The following is a 17,855-nucleotide window of genomic DNA, read 5'->3' as shown; positions in this document are numbered from 1 at the left end:
TTGAACTAGACCTAGGATTAGGGTACAAGTGAAACTGGATGTCTGGTAAATAATAATTGTTGGGTAGACTAATTTTATGAACAATCATTCGTCACGGATTACGCTCCAGATTGGATTAAAATATTTGTTTTAGATTAATCACAGTTTGCCTCCACGAATTTGGTCCCTAATAATACTTTGCCTCTAAATTCCAAATATATACAGTTTACCCTTTGCGATTAACTAGTTGAGGGGCTAAGATGAAGTTATATTTTGCATAGCCAAAATACTGCTAACTAATTATTGAACACGTATAACAGTTATAATCTAATAATGACTATTTTTTCAATATATACGAAATTCATTTGAATACAATTACACTATGTATTCGACCTCAATAAAAAAGAATAAAACCTGCAAAAAAAAAAGAAGTTTAAGTAACTAAATGTGTTTATCTCGATGCTAGTAGCAGTGATTGCTTCAGATGATAGACAATGAATTATTGGATTCTTTTTCTAGTATAACACTATTTTTAATCTGATTTATACGGGATAAAAAATGTGATTGAAAAAATATAGTGAAAAACGTATTTAGAGAATCCTGAATTATTTTATCAAATAATATAGAATCCAATAAAATATAAAGCATGAGACGATTGTGGCATAAAACTACTAATTCGCGTCTTATTGAACCGTGAGAATATTGGGAAAGCTGCAAGTGAAAATTATCAAAACCATTCTGCTTATAATTTAAAAGAAGAAGAGAAGCGATGAAAAATTAGTGTAGTTTGGGGAATTCTTTGACTTTTTTTTTTTAACTCCACAACACAAATTTTCAACTCTTTGGTATTTCACCTTCTTTTATTTTTAAATTTTTTGTGTCACGTGACTCCGTTTTTTCCCCCTAATGAAATGGTTCATATTCCAACTTATAGTATAGCATTATTTTATGACCATCATGTATAGTTATTAATGTTATTTTGTTAAAACTTTAGATGGAGAATTCATCATTAACATTTGACTAGTTAATGAAGGAGGCAAAATGTATATATTTGAAGTCAAGGTGAGCAACATGTTACAAGTGGCCTAGTTTAGGGGAACAAGCTGTAATTAACCCTTCAGTTTACTTTGGATTCTCATTAGATTGACCATACTTGGGAAGTAGATTGATTTTCTTGAAAAAAATTAAAAGGTGGCAGGTTTATTTGGATAGGTAATGTTTTTCAAAAAAAAAGTTTGCTTGCATTAAAAAACACATTTTCTGATAGTTATTTTATCCTCCCAATTATTTTTTTATTTCACATATATCACATTACGAAAAAAAGTACTACAATATATTTTTAACAAAAAATTCAAATAATCTCTTATCCAAACACATCCACAACCCAATTCAACATTTCCAGCAGCACAGTTAGCACTATCAATGGGGTCGGGTCAGCCCGACCTCGACACATTTGGCCTGAAAAAAGTTCAATGAACCTAAACTTTAATTGGGTCGGATTGAATTTGGACCTAAATATTAGGTCCGAAATAAATATGAACTGAATTTTAGTCATACTAGACTCAGACCCAACTAAACCCCGCTCATATATGAGTATAATTATATATGTAAGATATATAATAATATCTATAATTTATAATTATCCATACTATATAACGGGAGAGGAGGACGTTTAGAGTAAACAAAAATCTGTCACTTTATATACTTTCTAAATTACCATTGACAATGAGAAAACTTTTAGCATAAATAAAAATCTATCTATCTTTGATAACTACCCATTACCAATATGAATTTTTACCAAGTAATATGTATTTTTTCATATTCTATTTTTCAACTTATTTAGTAAATCTCAATTTTAATTAGTAACTCGCAATTATGGTTATGAATAACTACCAAATAACTACTTTTTATAACTTTTATTTTGGTGAATTTTTTACATATGTATTTTCAAACTATAAAACCAATTTTTTTGAAAATTATGTCAATAAATATACTCAAAACATTTCACAAATATTTTTTTCTATTAGTTGCACACACATTATTGTGTGCCATGAATACTAGTACATGTTATGACATAAAATGTTAATAATTTATACATAAATTTGTATTAATTCATAATTATAAAATATGTATTATATATAATTATGTATTTAATTATGAGTTTGGATCAAATCCGATTTGAGGGCAAAACTCAAATAATAGTGTGAGCTAAAGGTTGAACCTTTTTAATATGAGCCCGAAACCCAAAAATCCGAAACTTAAAAATTCATATAACTTGTGAATCCACTTCCGACTTGTTAAAACTCGGTTTAAAAATTCCAATTGACACCCCTAAGCAAAGTAGGGGAATGCTCACTAACGGAGCACGCAGCCTGATCCACATTTGTCGAAGAACACTAATCTCCGGGTTGAAAGTCAAAACATCCATCTTTTTTTCTAAGTAAAAACATCCAAGTTAATAATATGGCATCCATGTTAATATGCTGCTGGCAATTGTCTGCAGTCTGTAACGGCTACAACTTTTGCTTTCTTGAATTTATGTGCAATCGTAATTATTCGAACAGATAATTAGTTATCCACAAAGGCAAATGATATCTTTGTCACAGCCAAAACTTTAATACCACAGAAATTTAGGTTTTACTTGTTGATCATTTAGTGTCAATTAATTTTCTTTTAACATCAATACTATATCGCTCACCATTACTTTTGTTACATAATCATGTATCACCATAACTATATAACACTTACATATACCATAGTCACCAGTGAATTTGGCGAGCAAGACCACTTTAATAGTTTAATGTATTTTTCATGTGAGAATTGCAGAGCAGTAGCCATCAATAGCTGGGTCAAACAGTTTCAAATTCCATTTTGGAGCCACTCTCCCACAAAGTTCCCCGCTTTGTATGGGATCTCTCTTTTCAAACTCTTAAATAAGTTCTTGACTTTCAAACCAACTCTTCTTAGGCAAATTGGTCACTAGAAGAGATTTAAAATCTCTCCTTGAACTGCAAGTATGGGGCCCAAATTTTGCACCTTGCAATTAAAAAAAAAATCAAAAAGTGTGTTAGAACATCTATTCGATCTAGATATGCTTGTTTTCCCTCTATCTTCTTATGCAATGCAATTGTTGCTGACTGATAAAAAAAATTAAACAAAAAAGTTCTTGACTTTCGGACAAAACCTTTTATGTATTCCGTAAAACAAAATTAAGCTAAAAGAACTGAATGAGCTTGGTGCAATTTAACGGTAGCACAGACACAACACGTTGAATGAGCATAATAAAATGCATGTTGGTACCTTAGAATAAGTGTTGTAATTTTTGAGCTCTAGAGTAACTGAATATCTAAAACTGGAGAAAGAAAAGGCAAAAGAAGTCAGGCTATGTTACTTCAATAAATTTAAGTGTTGAATACTTCAATAGATGCCAAAAGGCTAAATTTAAGTGTTGTAATTTGTGAGCTCTAGGATAGCTGAAAACTTAAATATGAAAAAGGAAAAGATAAAAACAAGTCTGCCTATGTTAGAAAAAAGGAATAACACCAATATCACATCCAATGAAAACCAAAAAGTATATTCATTGAATAAGAAATTAAAAATTATATATAGAAATGTTGATGAAGTCTTGATTTAGTGGTTAAAGTTGAGATTCCAAGATTTAGAATTATGGGATCATTTTCTCCCCTTCCCCTTTTCCATTTTTTAAATTCCACCACTTGCCTGCTTTAAAAAAAATTGTCAATATAGAAAGCAAATTTTTCCATATAGTTATTTATTAAAAATGCTAAAAGGTCTAAAATCAAAAAGTGATGTTTTTATGGAAGCCTCCCTTTTGATAATTGGCATAATCGGGATGCCCTCCCATTTAATTCCAAACTCAAAATTGAATTCACAGATTGGTGCTTAGCCCTTCCGTAGTGGGCTGGGAATTTGGGAGTTCGCAGAAAGTCCAGGGCTCTGAAGTCTGAACCCCTTTACAATACACGATATAGTCACATGACTGCCCACTTCGTTAAAGCCCACAGTGGGGTAAGTGTTTCACATATTAACATAATAATTCTTTTGGTAAATCTATCTCTATATGAATTGCAGAGAGGGTTTTTAGCAGAGACCCTATGGCTTCCAAGCTTCCCATTCATTTTTTCTAAATTTTTGTATTTATTTTAATTCATAAAATCTAATTTAAAACTTTAAAATAGTGGGTTATAACTAATCCTATCACTAGTTAAATTTAAAATTTAAAACTTTCCCACTATCTCCTCATAAACCGTTTATAGTTTGTTATTTGTACTTTAAGTCTTTTTTACTCCTTAATTAAATAAAATACATTTGTCAAGCCAAAATTCTCAAGAATAATTGATTAGTCTCATTTTAAAATTATTCACCCTATTACATCTTTATCACTTTAGCCCCTTTTATTCCTTCATTAAAGAGGATTAATTTATCTAGCCAAATCCTTGAGGCAATGTGATTAGTCCTATTTTAAGTTATTCACCCAATTATTTCTTTATTGCTTTCCTTCTAGGTACAATAATTATTTGTCAAAATATTCTAATGATATACTCGATTACTCTTATTTTTTAATAATTTATGTTACAATTACTAAATCAATTTTCTTGTGGTCTTAAACTTATCCTTTTTTTTTGTTGCATTCAGCAAGCTTAGGGCACTTTAATAGGTTTGCTTTTTATAATTTTTATATTTTTTTATGTTGGATTTTATTCAATAGGTCTTTTTTTTAAGTTTTAAAATTTGAATGTTAAAATTATACTCTACCATTAAATGTAAATAAATAGTAATATTGTGCAAGCATTTAGATGACTTTTCATTTAGCACATGTACACCAAAAAGTGCATGTAAAGAAAAATTTATGTATGAATTTTAAATTAATAAAAGTATATTTAGAAGGTTGCTTTTGGTGGTATTTTAGCAAAATTTTGATAAAAAGGTTGTATTTCACCAAATTTACAGCCGAAAGTTTATTTTTTTCTCGATGATTGCAATTCTAGCTTTTTATTTGATTAAAAACACTTAAAAAATGAGGCAGCAACTTGGAAAAATAATTCTAACTTTTTATATGTCCAAAAACACTTAAAAAGTGAGATAATGAATCCTAAATAGTGAAAGGATTAGAAAGATAGAATTGTAGGGTTAGGGAAGGTAAAGATTAGGGGGCAATTATCAAATTTAATGATTCATGTGAGTTTGGACAAGTTATAATTAGGTTAATCTATATATTCCTACTTAGTTAATGGTTCAAAATAGACAAGTCGTCAATGAATATAGTTTATATGGGTTTGGATTATCTAATCACCCATTCACGGCCCACTACTAAATTTTATTTACTTTTTCATCAACATTTTGTTTAGCAGTAAAATAGTAAATCATATCAACATATCAAGTTAATAAATCAATTTTTACCTAAAGAAAGAGAAAAAAACATTAAAAAAATTGCTTAAAGGAGCCTAAAATGATCATAATAGTGAGTTTCAAATTTTGTCACTATACGACGATCTAAAAATAATTTAGGTATTAATGCATTAATGTAAACAATCAATTAACATTCATGAAATTTATTAAACTTTTATGAAAGGAATGGAGGAAGTAGGATAAATTTTAAAAAATAAAATAATAGAAATTAAAGAATAGGAAAAGCGATGAATACTTCTTTGCAAAAATTAGAATATAATTATTGGAGTAATTTAGATTTACCCACTAATGATTGAGTTTGAATCTCGTCTAATTTAATTAAGTCAAAATAAGTGATCCAAATCTATTAATTTCATACCCATTAATTAATGGGTTAATTTGGTCACCCATTTGGATCCAATTAAATTACACATGCAAACTCATTTGTTAATAGGCGAGTCAAGTAAATGGGTTACCATTTACATTTATAAATAGATGAAAATAATAGTAGAATAGGAGACAAGTGGACTGCAAAATTAGATAAGAGATCGGATAATTGGGTGGGAGCGAGATAGAGCAAAGAGAAAATAGGATTTGATAAAATGAGAAAGGGTTGTAGGGATACAAAAAAATTTGGTGGGATTTGAAGGAACGATTAAAGTTTGTAGAGATGCGAAAAAGTTAGATTCAGAAAGTGAGAAGGAGAGTAGGGGGAATATCGAGGAGAAAAGAGGTTCAGAGGTGGAAAAAGTGGCACGAAAGAGGAGAATATGAGAGAAATGGGTAATAATATTGTGTTTGGTCATATTTCGCCTCTTTCTCACATAAATCCGTGCATAGCACGAGCCAAAATACTAGTTATTTATGTATTGACATGTTGATGTTATATATTAACGGATCTAGATTCATGTCATATATATATAATTTAATATTCAAATTTAAATTCAGATGATGTGGCATTTATCTAACCCCATCAGTGTGTACATTAACAGTATAGAAAAGATTAATTATAATTCTTTTGGAACATAAATGAATTTGTATTCTGCCTTTTTATTCCACTTTTGTCAAAAAAAAAGTAAATTTCCAAACTAACCATTTATGCTTCGTCTCCTTTTATGAAAACTAGAAATGCTTTAAACATTCTAAACCTCATAACCTTAGATATATGAAAGTTGTCACATGTAATATACCAAGTTCTCATGTCCGAATATCATTTTAAAGATTTGACACCAGTTCTTTTGAGAGAGGGCGTTAAGTTTTTGAATCATTTAGGTTCTAGAGAGAGAACGTATCACCCTAGCGCCAAGTGTAATAGATTGAATTGAATTTGCCATTGCAATCTATTTTATGGAAGTTTAACTTGTCATAAACTTACATAGCCTGAAAGAATAATAAATTCAAGTATACACACATGTGAATTAAATGATGAAGCCAAGGAGAGGTTGAGAGGGGCCATGTTCCCCCCTCCCCAAAAAGTTTTGAAAATTTTAACTTATAGTGTGTAAATATATGTGTTAAACAAAGTTGGCTCTCTAATTTTTTACAATTTTAGTTTATGTTACGAGAGTTTATACATACATATATATATATATATATTAGGTCCCATTTGAGATTACAGTACTTTTAGTAAAAAAATACTTTTAGGTGTTAATAGTAGTTTTAAAGTATTTGGTGAATATCATCCCATAAAATTAGGAATAGAATTTTTGGTGTTAAAAACACTTTTAGGAAAAGCTCAAATTTGGTACTTTTAGAGTAACTTTTGTGATTTAAAATATAAAACATCAAATTTAATCATCTTATCCTATATTATAAACCAAATAAGGAGATAAACACTTTTAAAAATTTTCAAATTACACATTATCCAACACAATAAGTACTTATTGAATTATATCTCCAAACAATATATTTAAAAGCACTTAAACAGTTGATAAGTACTTTTATTAAGCCACCGCAACCCCAAATGGGTCCTTAGCCACCCTTGAATTACATTTTTTCAAAACAAGTTATTTATTTTTTATTGTGATAATTATTTAACTTTCAAAAAATTAAACATATAATTTGATGATCCACGATAAATTGTCCCCCCAGGAAAAGAATCCTAGTTGTGTTATTGACATGATAATTTGTTTTGTCTCTGAAAACAAGTTTATTTAGTAACAAGGATCAAATCCATCAAAAAAAATTTTTGTCGCAACAATAACAAGTTAATCAGATTATTTGATTAACTTGAGAATGAATCACCAAGTGTCTTGAAAGTACTATCCTCTTGTTCCAAAATATTAGTAACAAGGATCAAATCCATCAGATTGATTAACTTAGAATAAATCATCAAATGTCTTGAAAGTACTATCCTCTTGGTCCAACATAAACATAATATGGATAACTTTCCTCCTTTATCCTTATGGTCAGTTCTTTGTCTGACAACTTGCTCTCTATTTCTTCATCTCTGTCATCCTTGTTAGGATCACCTGCCCCACATGAATAGCCCAGATTGGGCTACACAAGTTCGGTTTGATTTGGATTGTTGATTTTAAAATTGAAATAATTTAAAATGAACAATCTAAACTGGATGAGCATTCATTAACCATATAGACAAAGTGTGAAAGTCGGGGATCCACGTCGGCGTCGGCGTCTTCCACGTGGTGAGAGGTGATTGGCTTCCTGGTGACGTGGCATGATGTGATTGGTGGTAACTTTTGTTTCGTTGCATGTCAATTATTTTTTCCCTTGCCCTTTCCTTCCGTTTGTTTGGTGCTGTTTTGTTTGCGAGCTTTTCACTGGAGGTCAGCAAACTGCTCCACCAGTTCTACCCACTCCGGACGTCCTTCTCTACCCACTCCAAACTGCTTCCTTGGTCAGATATTGGCCTTCTTTTCACTCCAAACTGACTCTGCGTTCAGCAGCCTTCTTTCTCTATCTTTCAAAACGTAGCAGCATCAATCAATGTCAAGAGCTCTTGAAGACCGGTTCCTATACAAAACTCCATTTTTTTCATGAGACCTAAAGGTCTCCCCTCAATTTCTGGTATTTGATTGTACTTGGGAGAGATTGTAATCTCAATTGGAGCATCCAGAGGAGTGGGTGCTTAGGATTTGATGGACGATGGGCTCGAGACAGAAAATGGCTAGTAATCTTCTTCCCGTTCCACTCCCGGTTCTCCCTCTTGTTCTTCTTCATCTTCCTCTCTCCCTCGAGTAGTTAGCGCTAATTTTTTCTGTTTTCTGACATTTTCCTGATATTTCTATTTCCTTCGCTAAAAGCAACAAATATTTTTTTCCCATCTCCTTCGTGTCCTTTTGTGAAACAATGAGAAAGGGGAAGGTCAATATTTCACCTCCACTATCTGATGTGAATTTCTAGAATGCAAATATGGTACTTTTCTTGCCCTTTCTTTCCATGATTAATGTCTCCATTTCATTTTTGTTTTATCATTGATTTTTTATTTTTAATTAGAAGAAAATATTTTAATATGGTCTATGATGATGAATAATTGATGATTAGTTAGCTTTTAGATATTTATTTACTTGGTGTTTTGTTGTTCCATTTTTCGTTCTTACCTTTCTTGGATTTTTTTGGAGCTGGGAGGAAAAATGGCCACCATGAAAAACAACTGGTAAGGAAAAATATAAGTTTTGTTGTATCATTCTGATTTAATTTTTATAGAAGACCCTCTTGATCTCAAGAAATGTTTTATTGATCTTAAAAATTTTCAAGCTAGAGAAGACTCTGCTATTAGGTATTTTGATTTTTTTTTTCAAATTTCTGACCAAGTTGTGGATTTGGACTATTTTGTGATTATTGTGGTTGATTTTTTAAGTAGCATTTTTCAGGCAAGCTGAGTTGGAGGCTGAAAGATTTGGGATTGGTGTTACAGCTGAAGCTCAGAGCATTTTTCATGCTCTGTCCAAAATGTAAGTTTTTATGTTTCAAGTTTGGTGAAGTTTCAAGTTCCTGTTGCTGATATCGAGAATTTCCATCAAATAATAAGCTTGGTGATGTTGCCTTCAGCCCTGTTTACAAGGTCTTGTTTCGAATGAAACCATTTTGCATGATGGACATCTGGATTCTCGGTTGGGATGGTGGTGTCATATGAAGGTCCATAACCGATACCATGAATAAGGTATAATTTACAGTCAAGATCTGTTCGATTCTGATTATCATCATCAATTCCCTCTACACTGCTCCTAACATTTCCAACTTGTGTAGCTTCCCTATTGCATCCGCTTCACCTCTCTCTTTCTCATTGATGCTGTAAGTCCAAAAAGTTCAACCTTTTCTTCTTCCCAATCTGCTCACTGCATTTTTTCTGTAATTTAAATATAAAAATGAAATGTTATTGTTCTTTTTGCTCATTTGGGATTCATTTTAGATGAGCAACACTGAGATTTTGATATTTTGTCGAAATTCTATATACCAGACATTTGTCATTTCTGCTTTCTGATTTTGGCTTTTCACTCATCTTTAAGTGAGTAGAATTGAGCTTTGTCATCCCAAAACATAATTGTATGCAGGATTAGAGACTTTAGAGGCGAGGCTAACTGAGATGCGTATTTGAGGGGTCAACCTCATATTTTTTGCAGAACTTTTTTTTTTTTGGTGTTGGGATCTGACATTTATAAGGATTGAAAATAGCGTTTAAAAATTTTAAGAATATGGTGCAATTTAAAAATCCTTGGGGAGTAAAATATGGAAAAATGTTTGTTAACCTACATGTGGTTGTCTGGCATTTACATGGAGCTTCCATTTATAAAATGCTCAATAGCTATTCTTTAATTTTGAATTGGTAAGACTATACCAAGCAGTTCTTTTCCCTGCCTTGAAATTTGGTCCATCATCACCCAAAACAATTGGCCTTGACTTCCCAGTGTTAAGCTCTAGTTTTTACATGTATCTATGTTTGTGCCTACACAATGTTGCCAAGAGTTTTTATGCTGTATAGCATTTTTGGGAGCTACTCTTTTGAGTTTTTTTTTTTGTGAATAGATCTTTTTGTTTCTTACAATTGCTAGTATGGACAGTGGTGAATTTCTGAATCTGTATCCATTGCACTGGTGCAAAACTCTTTACCTGGTTGGTAAATTCAAATTTTCTAGATATTCAGTATCATACTCTAAATATGCCAATTAACTCCGTCTTTTAGATTTGAATGATACTTAAGATTGTCCTTTCTCTTGGCTTTTGCGCACAATTTAATGATCTTTGTGGTCTCATTAAACCATAACTTAGGTGAGGCATGCTCAAGGAATCCATAATGTGGAAGGAGATATGAACTATAAAGCATATGCGTCTCTAGAATATTTCGACGCACACCTTACTCCACTTGGCTAGCAACAGGTAGGAAACAACTGACTTCCTGTGATACATAGTTGAATCTCTTACCTCTATTTTGTTTTTCAATCTAGAATAAAGTCCTTTATGGTAACTATAGGGTATGACAATCTTTAGCTCCTGTATCAAGTTGATAATTTGCGCAAGCATGTACATACAAGTGGGCTTTTGAATAGGATTGAATTAGTTGTCACATCTCCATTGCTAAGGTACCAATTCTCTTAACTTTTTGTGTATTAACTACCATAAGCTATCATTTTTGGAAAGAATGACTCCTCAAACTCTAGAATTCTGGATTTTTGTAGTCAATGTTGAGTTTGCTTATCCAACTTCTTAAACATACATATTTTCATGTCTTGAACTACGTAAACTGAATTTCTTGTATGAAGAAAGAAACTCCGGCAGAATTAGGCTGCAGCTAGCTTCAAAACTTGATAGTAGCTCTAAATTATAGATCAATGACTGTTTCTTTGGTCCTTTCTTTTTTTGAGCATTGAGTTGTGGTCTGTCAATGCCATTCCCACATGGTTAGTGCTGTTAAGCCAAATGAGTAGCTCGAAAACTCGTTCGAGCTCAGCTTGATAAGGTTCAAGCTTGGCTCGTTAATTTCAGTTAACGAGTTGAGCTCGAGTTCGAAATATACTCATTTAGTTATCGAGCCGAGTAAGCTCGAATTCCCTTCTTTATCGAGTAGCTCGATTGAGCTCGATAAAGAAGGGCATTTTTCTCATTTTAGCAGTCAAAGAGTAGAAATTTGGACTATGGTTCGATACTTCAATTGCATCGTTTCATTCTTCTTCTCCCTTCTGCCTCTCCACCGCACTCCACAAATAGCAATGCCGCAACCCACAGAACCTCTGCCTCTCCGCCGCAACCCATAGCCAGCAATACTCCAACAAAGCAACATCCACCAAGTCACCCACAATCGTTGGCCTTCCTGTTTTCTACCATCAACTATCCCTGCTTTCCACCAAAATCAACTAGTCCACTAGCACCTTTGTTTTCTTCCATTAACAACCGGTCCATCACCACGGCCAAAACCAGTCACCTCCAGTTAATCTATGCTCTTTGGTCTCCACCAAAAATCACTGCAAGAAACCATTGACCAGTCCAATTTGACTGGTTTCTCTAATCCACCATGATTTTTAGTAAGTTTTGTCTCTTTTCGTAGGTAAATTATCCTAAGTTGTACTGCAAACTTGACTGAAATATTCCCAGGTCTAGAGTCTTTAGCTGCATGCATTACCGACATGAAGAAAAAAAGAGGAAGATAGCATCCTTGTTTTTTAGTTGCATGCTTGTCCTTCCAAATTTTCTTTGAGCTCAATTAAAGAGAGAGTTTGAAGCTGTGGCCTGCTTTCTAGTACCGTAGTCTGTGCAGCAGTCATTCATGAGCATTCTATGGTTACCATTCAGATAATGTGCACTATATTTTGTTAGGGATTCAATGATGAGGGTCCTTCCAAATAAATGTAGTCATACATAATTCACTGGAAAGGACTGCTGCTTTTTGCTTGTATCAAAAAAATAGTATTATCCCCTTCCAAGAGTTCATAACCTGCTATCAATATTGAACAACCAATATAGCGTTTGCTTATTCTTCATGTTATTACATGGCCTTATGGGAGGGAGGGAGTTGTCTCTTCTTCTTATGTCTTGTGTGGTGTACTAAAATTATCTCCCTTTGGTCTCCCCACTTCATCACGGCTATATATATACATATTATGAGTCTAGATTTTGACGAAAAGCAGACGCTGATGTCATCCAAGTACATGATGATATTAATGATGTTGGTTTTCCATCAACTGGAAAAGAGAAATAACTTATTCGTGGAATGAACATGAATTCTTTGAGTGACTTGTGATTAACGGATGTCTAAGAATCTTATCTGGTGTCCAAAAGGAAAAAAAGAGCGAAGTGAAACAGTCTGTTAAAGCCTGATTCCTAAGCTAACATCTAAGATTCTCGGATCTCTGCCCCTCTTCCTGTTTGTGTAATTTACAATCCCAACTCCATTCCTTATCCGTGTAACACAGTCCAACTTTCAACTTTTCTCCCTTTCGGCTTTCCTAGATGTTGACCACCCTGACTGAGTTTGATTCGGATTAACTTGAGCAAAGAACCAGTCTTTCTTATAGTCACTGATAGTAAATAAGTAATAGTTTTTGTTACCTAGCACTTTATCTGATAGTAGAAGTTTTTGTTAAATTTCAGTATGCACTGCATTAAGTGGTTGAGTTATTAAATATCATATGGGCTTGATTGCATATGTTCCTTATGGATGTGACTCAAGTATATTTTCTCTTTTAAATAATAGGTATGTACAGTCCTCTATTTCATTCACACCAAGGATCATCAACAAGTCCTATTATGAAGGTTGGAAATGAAGCTGTAGATCAAAAACTTGAGGTGGAGTCTAATACTGATGGGATGAGCAAAGAAGAGATGGACTTAGATAACTTAGAGCAACCGAATAAAGGAGCAGAAACAGGGGACAAAGGTCCTGTTGAAGGAGCAAATCCATTTGAAAAAAAGCAACGGAAAAAGAAGTCAACAATATAGGAGGATATGACAGTAGTAAAATAGCTTGGTGGAACATTGAAAGTGCAGTACAATCACTGCAAAGAACTATTTGCCAAAAGCCCATCTGGAGCTACTTCTCAACACAAGCGTCACCTCAAAAATTGTCTACAAAAGAAGGTGGCTATTGGGGAGGAAAATCAAAATAGGCAGCAAGTGTTATCCTTCACCGAAGGACATTCGGATGGTATAACTTCTATAACTAATTTTTCCTATAATCATGCTAAAGTATGAGAGTTAGCAGCTCATATGGTTCTTGTACATGAGTATCTTTTCTCTATGTTGGACCATATTGTTTTAAACAAGTTCATGAAAGCTGCATCTTCATTTTATAAAAAGATTAACCGGCAAACAGTAAAGGAAGATTGTGTGACTGCTTACATGCTTGAAAATAGAAGGTTGAGAAATATATTAAAAGATGCCAATAGGGTTAGTATAACCACAGATTTGTGGAAATTTGGTCAAAAAATTCAATACATGATTGTGACAGGGCATTTTGTTGATAGTGATTAGGTGTTGCAAAAATGGGTTCTAAATTTTTGTAATGTCCCACCTCCTCACACAGGAGTAATTATTGCCGATGCTTTAAGTAAGTGTTTTCTTGAGTGGGGGATTGAGAATAAGATTTCTACTATAATTGTGGACAATGCTTCTTATAATGATGTATGCATTAGGAGACTTAAAGAGAATTTCTCTCTAAGAAAAAGGTTGAGCATTGGAGGAAAAATTTTTCATGTTAGATGTTGTGCCCATATACTTAATTTGCTTGTTCAAGATGGGCTTAATCAAATTGTTGATGTAATTGATGTTGTTCGAGAGGGGATTAAATATTTGAAAAATTCAGAGTCTCGTCTCAATGACTTTGCCAAAATAAAAAAAAACAACTTCAATTGCCTTCTAAAAAACTCAGTTTGGACTGCCCAACTAGGTGGAACAACACTTATTTGATGTTGGCTTCAGTTCTAGAGTTTAGGGATGTATTTCCCAGGTATGGGGACATTGATCCTGGGTTTCACTATGTCCCAAGTGAGTACGAGTGGATGAAAGTTGAAGAAGTATGTAAATTTTGGGTATTTTTTATGAGATCACCAATATTATTTCTGGATCCGATTACCAACGGCTAACTTTTTCTTGTAGAGTTGTATAGGATTAAAGAGCTATTAAATGAAAAGGCTGTCAATTTTTCTGATCATATTAGGTTTATGGCTGAGAGTATGGCACAAAAATTTGACAAGTATTGGGGTGAAAGCAATGTCTTGATGTCTTTGGGTGCTATTCTTGATCTGAGGTACAAAAGTTAATCATACTTTCCCAGTTATTTATGGAGAGAATGCAGCCCCTAGGTACATTGATGAGATTAGATACATTCTTTATGACCTCTATAATGAATATCTGGATGCTCACATCTCATCTCATAGCGAGGAACCACAAAGGGAAGCTGGAAAATGAAAACATGCAGAAATTACAAGTAAACCTACCCAAAGGGTTGCTAAAAAGCTTGGAGTTAATGTTCTAACTAGGAAAGAAAAATTTCAGATGATTGTTAGTGAAATTGACAAGGCTCTCCCTGAAAAATCAGATTTAGATGTCTATTTGTAAGAGGGCAGGTATGTTTGTGATGCAAATGCAAATCTTGATGTCTTGGGTTGGTGGAAAGGGGAAAGATGGAGGTTTCCTATATTGTCAAGATTGGCAAGTGATGTACTCGCTATTCCAGTTACAACCATGGCATTCGAATCTACTTTCAGTACTGGTGGTAGAATAATAGATGATAGGCGTGCTTCTATGTCTGTTTTGGGAATGATTGGATCCGCAATCTTCATGGGTTAAAAAACAAGTCTCATGTAAGTAAAATATATCTTCTACTAGTTGTTTATTTTGGCAGCTCATTTTATCTTGTTAGGAGTTGTAACTTTCTTGTTTTCATTTTGTAGGAACCACTTGATGCTCCTAAATCATCTACAATTGAAGAAATTGATCTTTCGGACATTTGAAGGTTGTTTTCTGGAATATGTGATGTTGTTTCTTGTGATTTGTGAAGCTAGTATTGTGAAGCTGTACTTTTTCTTGTGATTTTTGAAGGGGTTGCTGTACTTTTTCTTGTGATTTCTGAAGTTGGACAATTTTTTAGCTATGTAGTAGTGTTTTACATAGTTATTTGGTTGTAGTTTGTGCGTTTATTTGGCTGGACAAAACCTGTTATGGTATATTGGCTCTTATGGATGTTGCCTCGTATGGAATTAACCTGTAATTTGTGTATTTGTTGACTTTTATTCCTAGAGTTTGCGTTGTATGGATGTTATGGTCTTATATGTTGTCTCGCATGAAATGTGGTTAGTGTTTGTGTATTCTTGAATGTGAATGGCATTGTATTGGCAACTTAGCAATTTTTGTTGATTTTGGATAGGGTGTGCCATTTGTAGTGCTCGATTTGCCTAACTCTAGCCAATTATTACCATCCGCAGCTAGATATTTCGTTTATTAGATTGAATTAGCCTAACTCCAGACAATGCAATCCTTCATGATATTAGGTTGGAGTTTGTGTATTTGTATTGAATGGAATTATGTTGGACTTCGTATTTGTTGAGTGCTGGACCAATTTTTGGATCTATTGAATGGAATTATGTTGGACTTTGTATTTGTTGATTGCTCGACAAATATTTCGAATTCGAGCCTCGAGCCTCGAGCTCGGACAGATATTTCGAGCTTCAGCTCGAGCCCGTTCGAACCTGGCTCGTTTGTGATAAACGAGTTGAGCTCGAACTCGAGCTCGAGTCACATTTCAATTTTTCGAGTCGAGTTCAAGCGCATATCATGGATCGTCCGCACGGTCGAGGGAGCTCGAGCCTGGCTGGAATTATTCATGAGTCAAGCTACGCGTTCAGATACTCGGCTCGACTAACAGCTCTACACATGGTTGAGTGCACATTTTCAAGTACATGGGATGACGTTTTATAGGGTAATTGCTGTCAATGCCTGCTATCCCCTGATTCAAGGAGACTAAAGTTAACCGTTATACATTCAACTGAATAGTTGCTCCACAAGCTCTAACCTGATATGAAAAGGCATGCTTTGGCACCTTGACTTTATGCTTTTGGTTATGATGATTTATTCTAACACTACAGGACTATGCAAACTGCTGTTGGGGCATTTGGTGGTGATGGCTGTACAGACAGGACGGATATCCTGCCACTGATGTTGGCAAATGCAGGAAATAGTCGGCATGTTGCAATTTCAAGTCTTAATTGTCCTCCTATCATTGCATTAGAACTTTGTCGAGAGCATTTGGTAGGTCTTTTGAAGGTTAGGTGTGCACTTTTGATTTTAAATGTGAACATTCTTGTGGCTGTGGATAGCATTCTGATTTTCTTGGTTTCAAGTCGGGTGGAAAGGAACCTTTGATTTAATTACTAAGCTCAAATGCTTTATCCAGTTCGAGGGAATTATTTGGAACTCTTAATATTTCTTTTAGAACTCAAATATTACGACTACTTCCACTTAAATCCAGTGAATTTTCCATTTTCCTTTTTTTTTTGTTTATGAAAGACTAGAGGGTATGTGGTAGAGGTGAATATCTTACTCCAGATTCATATTTTATTTGCATAATTTCTACATTCATATTGAAGCCTAAATTATTTTCATCTAATAATCTGGTTGCAGGGTGTTCGTCCATGCGATAAGAGGAGAAGCATCTAATAATCTTTTTCATATTTAATATTTGAATTTGAATAACTGGGCATTTATGGACAAGATTGAAAATTACACCGCGCATCCTCCTAGTTATACTCTTTGGCTGCACAAATCGCAAGAATCTATTATTGCCATATCACCCACTTCCATTAATGTCTTTCAATGACATACTAGACTTTTGGCTGTGCCTTATCACGGCTTTTTTTATTTATTGCGAATTGATACAAATATGAATAATTTAAATATAAAAATTAACAACAATTCTACATGTTCATTCATATTAACTTTAAAAATTAATGCATTCTAAATGTTTAATTATTTACTAATTTTAAAAATTTGTTTACATACTTTCACTATAATATGATAGTATATATCAAATAATGTACCCTATATAAAAAACTTGGTAGATATTCTTTTAGATAATTTAAATTTTTATAATGGCAATAAATCTAGAACTGTATATTCATATTTAATTAAGTAGAAAAGATCTAGCAATCCATTTTTGTCATCAATAAATATTCAGTTTTCAACAATATTGGTAAATCTGTCAATGTAATAGTTAATTCTCTTTTTTTACACTAAATTAAATCAAAATTAGGGGAAGAGATAATGAACGTTTTGCATACTAATCAATGATATGGTGGAAGAAGGAAATAACTTATGGAATATGTAAGATTTCAATAATTATGATTTGAAAAAGGTTTTACTATAGTTCTATACTAGTGTTAATACCCGTGCTATGCACGGTGCTTACGTTATTGAAATAAATTAAAAGATTATACCAACATAATTTGGAAAAATTAAAAAATTATACCAACATAATTAAAATTTAAGATTTGTTTAACAATAGTTCAAAGTATGACAAA

General features: G+C 33.2%; 1 pseudogene; it reads left to right on the top strand.

Annotated features, from left to right (window-relative positions):
* Window positions 1–10,401: 10,401 nt before the first annotated feature.
* LOC113751027 lies at window positions 10,402–16,995 on the top strand (annotated as a pseudogene).
* Window positions 16,996–17,855: the final 860 nt, after the last annotated feature.

The sequence above is a fragment of the Coffea eugenioides genome, chromosome 11 (genome assembly GCF_003713205.1).
Source record: "Coffea eugenioides isolate CCC68of chromosome 11, Ceug_1.0, whole genome shotgun sequence".
Classification (NCBI taxonomy): Eukaryota; Viridiplantae; Streptophyta; class Magnoliopsida; order Gentianales; family Rubiaceae; genus Coffea; species Coffea eugenioides.
The sequence above is the reverse complement of the archived record's forward strand: the minus strand, read 5'-3'. Positions and strand labels throughout refer to the sequence as shown.